Source organism: Ursus maritimus, unplaced genomic scaffold, assembly GCF_017311325.1.
Source record: "Ursus maritimus isolate PB19 unplaced genomic scaffold, ASM1731132v1 scaffold_1, whole genome shotgun sequence".
Taxonomy (NCBI): domain Eukaryota; kingdom Metazoa; phylum Chordata; class Mammalia; order Carnivora; family Ursidae; genus Ursus; species Ursus maritimus.
Genome location: NW_024423343.1, coordinates 105,804,547 through 105,814,007, shown reverse-complemented (window position 1 = coordinate 105,814,007; position 9,461 = coordinate 105,804,547).

Here is a 9,461-nt window from a genome sequence, read left to right as displayed (position 1 = left end):
AGTCTCTTCAATAAAAGGTGCTGGGAAAATTTGACAGCTACATGCAAAAGAATGAAACTTGACCATTCTCTCACACCATACACAAAGATAAACTCCAAATGGACGAAAGACCTTGATGTGAGACAGGAATCCATCAAAATACTAGAGGAGAACATAGACAGCAACCTCTACGACATTGGCCAAAGCAACCTTTTTCATGACACATCTCCAAAGGCAAGAGAAACAAAAGATAAAATGAACTTGTGGGACTTCATCAAGATAAAAATCTTCTGCACAGCCAAGGAAACAGTCAAAAAAACTAAGAGGCAGCCCATCGAATGGGAGAATATATTTGCAAATGATACTACAGATAAAAGACTGGTATCCAAGATCTACAAAAAACTTCTCAAACTCAATACACGAGAAACAAATAAACAAATCAAAAATGGGCAGGAGATATGAACAGACACTTTTCCAATGAAGACATACAAATGGCTAACAGACACATGAAAAAAAGTTCAAAATCATTAGCCATCAGGGAAATTCAAATCAAAACCACATTGAGATACCACCTTACACTAGTTAGAATGGCAAAAATTGACAAGGCAGGAAACAACAAATGTTGGAGAGGATGTGGAGAAAGGGGATCCCTCCTACATTGTTGGTGGGAATGCAAGTTAGTACAGCCACTCTGGAAAACAGTGTGGAGGTCCCTTAAAAAGTTAAAAATTGAGCTACCCTATGACCCAGCCATTGCACTACTGGGTATTTACCCCAAAGATACAGACGTAGTGAAGAGAAGGGCCATATGCACCCCAATGTTCATAGCAGCATTGTCCACAATAGTTAAATCGTAGAAGGAGCCGAGATGCCCTTCAACAGATGACTGGATTAAGAAGATGTGGTCCATGTATACAATGGAATATTACTCAGCCATGAAAAAGAACGATTTCTCAACATTTGTTGCAACATGGATGGGACTGGAGGAGATAATGCTAAGTGAAATAAGCCAAGCAGAGAAAGACAATTATCATATGGTTTTCACTCATTTATGGAACATAAGACGTAGGAAAGTCAGTAGGAGAAAAAAGGGAAGAAGAAAGGGGGGTTAAACAGAAGGGGAATGAACCATGAAAGACTATGGACTCTGGGAAACAAACTGAGGGCTTCAAGGGGAGGGGGGTGGGGGAATGGGATAGGAATGGGTAATGGGTATTAAGGAGGGCATGTATTGCATGGTTCACTGGGTGTTATATGCAAGTAATGAATCACGGCACTTTACATCAAACACTAGGGATGTACTGTATGATGACTAACATAATATAATAAAAAATTATTATTAAAAAAAAGAAACACATTTTGACGAGACAGAGCAAGGATCAGAATAAGACTCAGTTATGGCAGAGATCTTGAAAGTGCCAAACTGGGAATTTAAAACAACATGACTCACATGCTATGATATTTAACAGAAGAAGTGGACAATGTGCAAGAACAAATGGGCAATATAAGCAGAGAGATGGAAGCAAATACTAGAAATCAAAAAACGCTGTAATAGAAATGAAGAATGCCTTTGATGAACTCATCAATAGACTGGACACTAGCCCAGGAAAGATTCAATCGTCTTAAGGATATGTCAACAGAAACTTCCAATACTGAAACTTCCAAAGAGAAACAAGAATGAAAATATGGAACAGAATATCCAAGAACTGTGGGAAAATTCCAAAAGGTGTAACATATGCATAATGGGAATACTAAAATAGAAAGAAAGAAAGAAAGAAAGAAAGAAAGAAAGAAAGAAAGAAAGAAAGAAAGAAAAAGTAAGAAAGAAAGGAGAAAGAAAGAAGGAAGGAAGGAAGGAAGGAGATACAATTGAAGTAATAATGACTGAGAATTTTTCAAAATTAATCTCAGATACCAAGTCACAGAAACAGAACACCAAGGATGATAAATACTAAAAATATACATCAAGGCATAACATTTCAAACCACAGAAATCAAATACAAAGAGAAAATCTTGAAAGAAGCCAGAGGGGAAAAACACTTACCTATACAGAAACAAGGATAAGAATTACATCAAACTTATTTTCAGAAACCATGCAAGCAAGAAGAGAGTGGTATGAAATATTTAAATTATTGAAAGAAAAGAACTACCAATCTAGAATTCCACATTCAGCAAATTATCCTTGAAAAATGAAGGAGAAATAAAGACTTCCTCAGAAAAAAAATTGATAAAAGCTGTCACCAGTACAGTTGCTTTGCAAGAAATGTTAAATTCGGGGTGCCTGGGTGGCTCAGTCGTTAAGCGTCTGCCTTCGGCTCAGGGCGTGATCCTGGCATTCTGGGATCGAGCCCCACATCAGGCTCCTCCGCTACGAGCCTGCTTCTTCCTCTCCCACTCCCCCTGCTTGTGTTCCCTCTCTCGCTGGCTGTCTCTATCTCTGTCAAATAAATAAATAAAATCTTTTTTAAAAAAAAAGTTAAATTCTTCAGTAAGAAGGAAAAATATGTAAGTCAGAAACTCAAATCTACATAAAGGAAGGGAAGAAATAAATCAAGGTAAAATGAAATTTTTAAATTTTACTTTATTTTTTAAATTGGAGTATAAAATCTTGAAAAAATAATTTAAAAATTGGAGTATAATTGACATACAGTATTACCTTAGTTTCAGATAGACAACATAGTGATTTGACAATTCTATATGTTATGCAGTGCCCATGATAAGTGTAGTCACCATCTGTCACTATACAAAGTTATTACAATATTATTGACTATATTGCTTATGCTGTACTTTTCATCCTTATGACTTATTTATTTTATAACTGGAAGTTTGTGCCTCTTGATCCCCTTCACCTATTTTACCCATCTACCACTCTCTACCCTCTGGCAACCACTAGTTTGTTCCCTGTATTTATGATACTGTTTCTGTTTTATGCGTGTGTGTGTGTGTGTGTTTTAGATTCCATATATAAGTGAAGTCATATAGTATTTGTCTTTCTCTGACTTATTTCATTAGGATAATACATGTTCTTATGGATGGCAAGATTTCATTCTTTATTATGGCTGAGTAATGTTCCACCTCTACTTTATCCATTCATCTATCAATGGACACCTTGTTTGCCTACATGTCTTGGCTATTGTAAACACTGCTGCAATAAACATAGGAGTGCATATATCTCTACAAATTACTCTTTTTGTCTTCTTTGGAAATACCTAGCAGTGGAATTTCTGGATTGTCTGGTATTTCTATTTTTAATTTTTTGAGGGGCCTCCGTACTGGTTTCCAGAGTGGCTGTACCAATATACATTCCCACCAAGAGTGCACAAGGGTTCCCTTTCCTCCACATCCTTGCCAACATTGTCTATATTAAAAGATTAAAATTATTTAAATTTCTAAATCTTAATTGATCAAACAGGTAACCACTTGTTCCAAATAATGATCGTGGTTGTAGCTTATGGATAAGTGAAATGAATGACTAAAATGTTATAAAAGATGAGAGAGAGGAATTGAAAATACTCTGTTATAAGGTATTAACACTCTTCATGAAGTGCTATGGAATTATTTGAAAGAGGATTTGGATTAGATGTAAATGTGTATTAAAAATTCTAGGGAAACACAATAAAAAAGTTTACCTAGACAAATAAAAACTAAAGGAACTCATGACCACTAAACCAACTCTGCAAGAAATATTAAAAAGGACTCTTTGAGTGGAAAGGAAAGACCAAAAGTGACAGAGACAGAAAGGATTGGAGAAAATCTCCAGAAACAACAACAAAACAAAGAATAAAGTGGCAATAAATATATATCTTTCCAAGAAAGTCTAATTGATATGCTAAGAGAGAAGAAAAAGGGAATCAAAAATGCTTAATTAAAATCTGAGAAGGCAGAAAAATATTATAAGGAAAAAAGAAACAAAGAACAAGGGTAATGAATAGAAAACGGACAAGGTCTACTTTATAGATAAAGACACAGTGTAAAAGTAAAAGGATAAAGAAAGATATGCCATGCCAAGACTAATCAAAAGAAAGCTGGAATACTTATATTAATTTCAGACAAAGCAGACTTTATAGCAAAGAAAATTATGAAGGATAAAGAGAGGCTTACATAACGATAAAAGGGTCAATTCTTTAAAAAGGAATGACAATACTTACGTGTTTGTACCTAACAACAGACTGTCAAATTATGTGAAGCAAAAACTTGATAAACATGCAAAAAGAAATAGATGAGTTCACTTTTACAGCTGGAGATTTCAAATTCCTTCTATTAGTGATTGACAGATCCAGCAGGCATAAAATCAGTAAGGACATTGTTGAAATGAAAAGTACTATTAATCAACTGGACCTAATTGACATCTATAGAATACTTCATCCAATGACTGCAGAATACACATTCTTCTCAAGCTCACATGGAATTTTCACTAAAATAGACCATATTCTTGGCCATAGAGCATACCTTAAAAATAGACCTCAAAAGAATAGAAATCATACAATGTCTGCTTTCAGACTGTGGTGGAATTAAACTAGAAATTAATAACAGAAAGATAGCTGGAAAACCCCAAAATATTTGGAGATCAACAATGAACTGCTAAATACCACATGGGTCAAAGAATCTCAAGGGAAGTCTAAAATATTTTCAACTAAGTGAAAATGAAAATTCAACTTATCAAAATTTATTAGATATCAAGAACAGTATTAGAGGGAAATTTAGAGCATTGAGTGCATATATTAGAAAATAAAAAAGATAGGGGCGCCTGGGTGGCACAGCGGTTAAGCATCTGCCTTCGGCTCAGGGCGTGATCCCAGCATTCTGGGTTCGAGCCCCACATCAGGCTCCTCTGCTATGAGCCTGCTTCTTCCTCTCCCACTCCCCCTGCTTGTGTTCCCTCTCTCGCTGGCTGTCTCTATCTCTGTTAAATAAATAAATAAAATCTTAAAAAAAAAAAAGAAAACAGAAAAGATATAAAACCAATAATCTGAATTTCCATACTTATAAAACTAGAAAAAGAAGGGAAATTAAATACAAATTAAGCAGAAGAAAGAAATAATAAAAATTAGAGCAGAAATCAGTGAAGTTGAAAACAGGAAATCAATAAAGAAAATCAACAAAACCAAAAGTTTGTTCTTGGAGAGATCAACAAAATTGATAACCTCTGGCCAGGTTAACTAAGGAAAAAAGAAAGAAGACACAAATGACTAATAAAAAAATGAAGGAGGGTTTATACTTACTGATCCCATTGTCATTAAAAGAATATTAAAGAAATGCTATGAACAACTCTATGCTCACAAATTTGATAACCTAGATGAAATGGACCATTTCCTTAAAGGACACAATTTGCCAAACTCACACAAAGAGACATACATAATTCAAATAGGCCAATATTCAAAAGAAACTGAATCAATATTTGAATCAATAATTACTAACCTTCCAAAACAGAAAGCACGAGACTCAGATGGGTTCACTGGTGAATTCTACCATATATTTAAGGAATAAATTATACCATGTGTATACAATATATTCCCAAAATAGAAGAGGGAATGCTTCACAACTGGTTTTATGAGATAAAAGATATTACAAGAATGGAAAACCACAGACTGACGTGTCCCATGAAATGGATGCAAAAATTCTCAACAAAACATTAGCAAATCAAATCCAACAATGCATAAAAAGAATTACACACCACAACCAAGAGGGATTGATTCTCAGTATGTAAGCCTGCTTCAACATTGCAAAATCAATCAATACAATTCATCACATCAATATTCTAAAGAAGAAAAATCACATGATCATATCGCTAGTTGCAGGAACACTTTACAAAATCCAACACCCACTTATGATAAAAACGCTCAGTAAACTAGGAGCAGAGGGGAACTTCCTCAACTTGATAAAGAACATCTACAAAAAAACTAAAGCTAACATTATACTTAATCTAGGGAAATGATGTTTTCTGACTAAGATCAGGGACAGGCAAGGATGTCCAATCTCACTACCCATATTCAACATCACTCCAGAAGTCCTAATTAATTCAATAAGACAAGAAAATATAGATTGGGAAGGAAGAAGTAAAACTTTCTTTGTTCACAGATAACATGATTGTCTATCTAGAAAATCCCATAGAATCAACAAGAACAAAAAAACCCTCTCGAATGAATAAAGAATTATAGCAAGGTTGCAGGATACAAAGTTAATGAACAAAAGTAGATTGCTTCCTTATATACCAGCACTGAACAACAGGAATTTCAAATTTAACACATAATATCATTGACATTGACACCTCCCAAAATAAAATATTTAGGTACACATCTAACATATGTATAAGATCTATATGAGAAAAACTATAAAATTCTCATGAAAGAGGTTAAGGATCTGAATAAATGAAGAGACATTCCATTACATGACCAAGAAAATTCAATAGTCAAGATATCAGCTCTTACCAATTTGATCTATACTTTCAGCACAATCCCAATCAAAATCCCAGCAAGTTATTTAACGGATATTGGGAAACTTATTCTAAAATTTATATGGAAAGGCAAAAAACTCAGAATAGCCTATACAACATTGAAAAGAAAGAACAAAATTGGAGATCATCACTATTTGACTTCAATAATTACTATAAAGCTACAGTAATCAAGACAGTTTGGTATTAGTGAACAGACAAATAGATCAATGGAAGAGAGTAAAGAGCCCAGAAATAGATCCACATAAGTGTGATGTATTTATTACTGACAAAGGAGCAAGGCAATTCATTAGATAAAGGGTAATCTTTTTCCACAAATGGTTTCAGAACAACTGGACATCCACATGTAAAAAAAAAAAATCATATAGAGATAGAAAATACATCTTTTACAAAACTTAATTCAAAATGGGTCATAGACCTAAATGAAAAACTCAAAACTATAAAACATCTAGAAAATAATTGGGAAGAAAATCTAGGTGAACTTGAGTTTGAGATGACTTTTCAAATACAAAGCCAAAGGCATGAAAAAAATAACCAAAAACTTAGATGTCTTTAAAATTAAAAACTGCTCTGCAAGAAACACTGCTGTGACCATAAAAAGACAAGTCACAGACTTGGAGAAAAACCTCTCTCTCTCATATCTATAAATGGGCGAAAGATCTGAACAAACAACTCATCAAGGAAAATATACAGGTGGCAAATAAGCATTTGAAAGATGCCCAACATTGTATGTAAATACGGAACTGCAAATTAAAACAACAGTGAGATACCACTATGCACCTATGAGAATGGCAAAAATCTAAAACACTGGCAATGCCATATGCTGGTGAGGATGTGCAACAAGAGGAATTCTCATTTATTGTTGGTGGAAACACAAACTGGTACAGCCACTTTTTAAGACAGTTTGGCAGTTTCTTACAAACTAAACATAATCTTACCATATAATCCAGCAATCATGTTCCTTGATATTTTCCCAAATGTAAACTTATATTCACACAAAAACCTGCACGCAGATTTTTTTTTTAAGAAGTAGGCTCCAATACAGGGCTTGAACTCACAACCCGGAGATCATGATCTGAGCCCATATCAAGAGTCAGAGTCCTAACTGAGTGAGCCACCCAGGTGCCCCAGTTTTGGTAACTACAAAGAAAGCTGCTCAATACAGCTGGGTACAGGGACACCTGGGTGGCTCAGTTAGTCAAGCATTGAACTCTGGATCTCAGCTTAGGTCTTGATCTCAGGGTTGTAAGATCAAACCCCAAGTCAGGCTCTGTGCTGGGCATGTATTCTTTCTCTCCCTCTGCCCTTCCCCACACTTTCTCCCCCTCTATAAAAATAAAATAAAAAATAAAATAAAAAAAATAAAATAAAATAATAAAATAAAATAAAATAAAATAAAATATATAATTACCAAAACTTGGAAGCAACCAAGAAGTTCTTCAAGAGGTTAATGGAGAAACAAACCATGGGACATCCAGACAATCGATTATTCTTCATTAATAAAATGAAATGAGCTATCAAGCCATAAAAAAACATGGAGAAACTTAAATTCATATTGCTTAGTGAAATAAGCCAGTTTGAAAAGTTTGCATACTCTATGATTCCAATTATATGACATTTTGAGAGAAGCAAAAATATGGAGACAGTAAAAACATTAGTGGTTGCTAAGGCTCAAGGGGAGGGAGGGAAGAGTTAGGGCAGTGAAACTATTTTCTGTGATACCGTAAGGTTGAATACATGTCAGTATACATTTGTCAAGACCCATACAATGTCCAACCCAAAGATTGAGCGCTAATGTAAACCATGGACTTTAGTTAATAATAATGTATCAATATTGACTCATCAGTTGTAACAAATGTACCAAGCCAATGCAGGATCTTAGTAAGAGGGGAAACTGGGAGAGGGGAGAGAAATACATGGGAACTCTCTGTGTCTTCAATTGAATTTTTCTGTAAAACAGAAACTCCTTAAAAAGTTTGTTTTTATTTTTTTAGGTTTTTATTTTGACTACAGTTAGTTAACACACAGTGTTACATTAGTTTCAGGTATACAAAACAGTGATTCAACAAATCCGTACAATGCCCCATCATCTATTTCACCCATCCCCCTACCCACCTCCCCTTTGGTAATCATCAGTTTGTTCTCTATAATTAAGAGTTTGTTTCCTGGTTTGTCTCTCGCTCTCTCTTTTATCCCCCTTTGTTCATAATTTGTTTCTTAAACTTCACCTGTGTGAAATCATATAGTATTTGTCTTTTTCAGACTTATTTCACTTAGCATTATACTCTCTAGCTCCATCCATGTCATTGCAAATGGCAAGAATTCATTCTTTTTTATGGCTGAATAAATATTCCATTGTATATATATATATATACCACATCCTCTTTACCCATTTATCAATCAATGGACACAGGCTGCTTCCATAACTTGGCTATTGTAAATAATACTGCAGGAAACATAGGGGTACCTGTATCCCTTTGAATTAATGGTTTGGTTTTTTTTTTCATTCTTTGGGTAAATACCCAGTAGTGAGATTGCTGGATCATAGGGTAGTTCTATTTTTAACTTTTTGAAGAAGCTGCATACTGTTTGCATTCCCACCAACAGTGCACCAGGGTTCCTTTTTCTCCATATCCTTGCCAACACCTGTTGTTTCTTGTGTTGTTGATTCTCGTTTAGCACGATACTCTCTAGCTCCATACACGTTATTGCAAATGGCAAGATTTCATTCTTTCTTATGGCTGAGTAATATTCCATTGTGTGTGTATATATATATATATACACACACACACATATATATGTGTGTGTGTGACATCTTCTTTATCCATTCTTCACATAATGGACATTTGGGCTCTTCCATAATTTGGCTATTGTTGATAACGCTGCTATAAACATTGGGTTGCATGTATCCCTTCTAATCTGTATTTTTGTATCCTTTGGGTAAATACCTAGTAGTGCAGTTGCTGGATCCTAGGGCAGTTCTATTTTTAACATTTTGAGGAACCTCCATGCTGTTTTCTAAAGTGGCTGC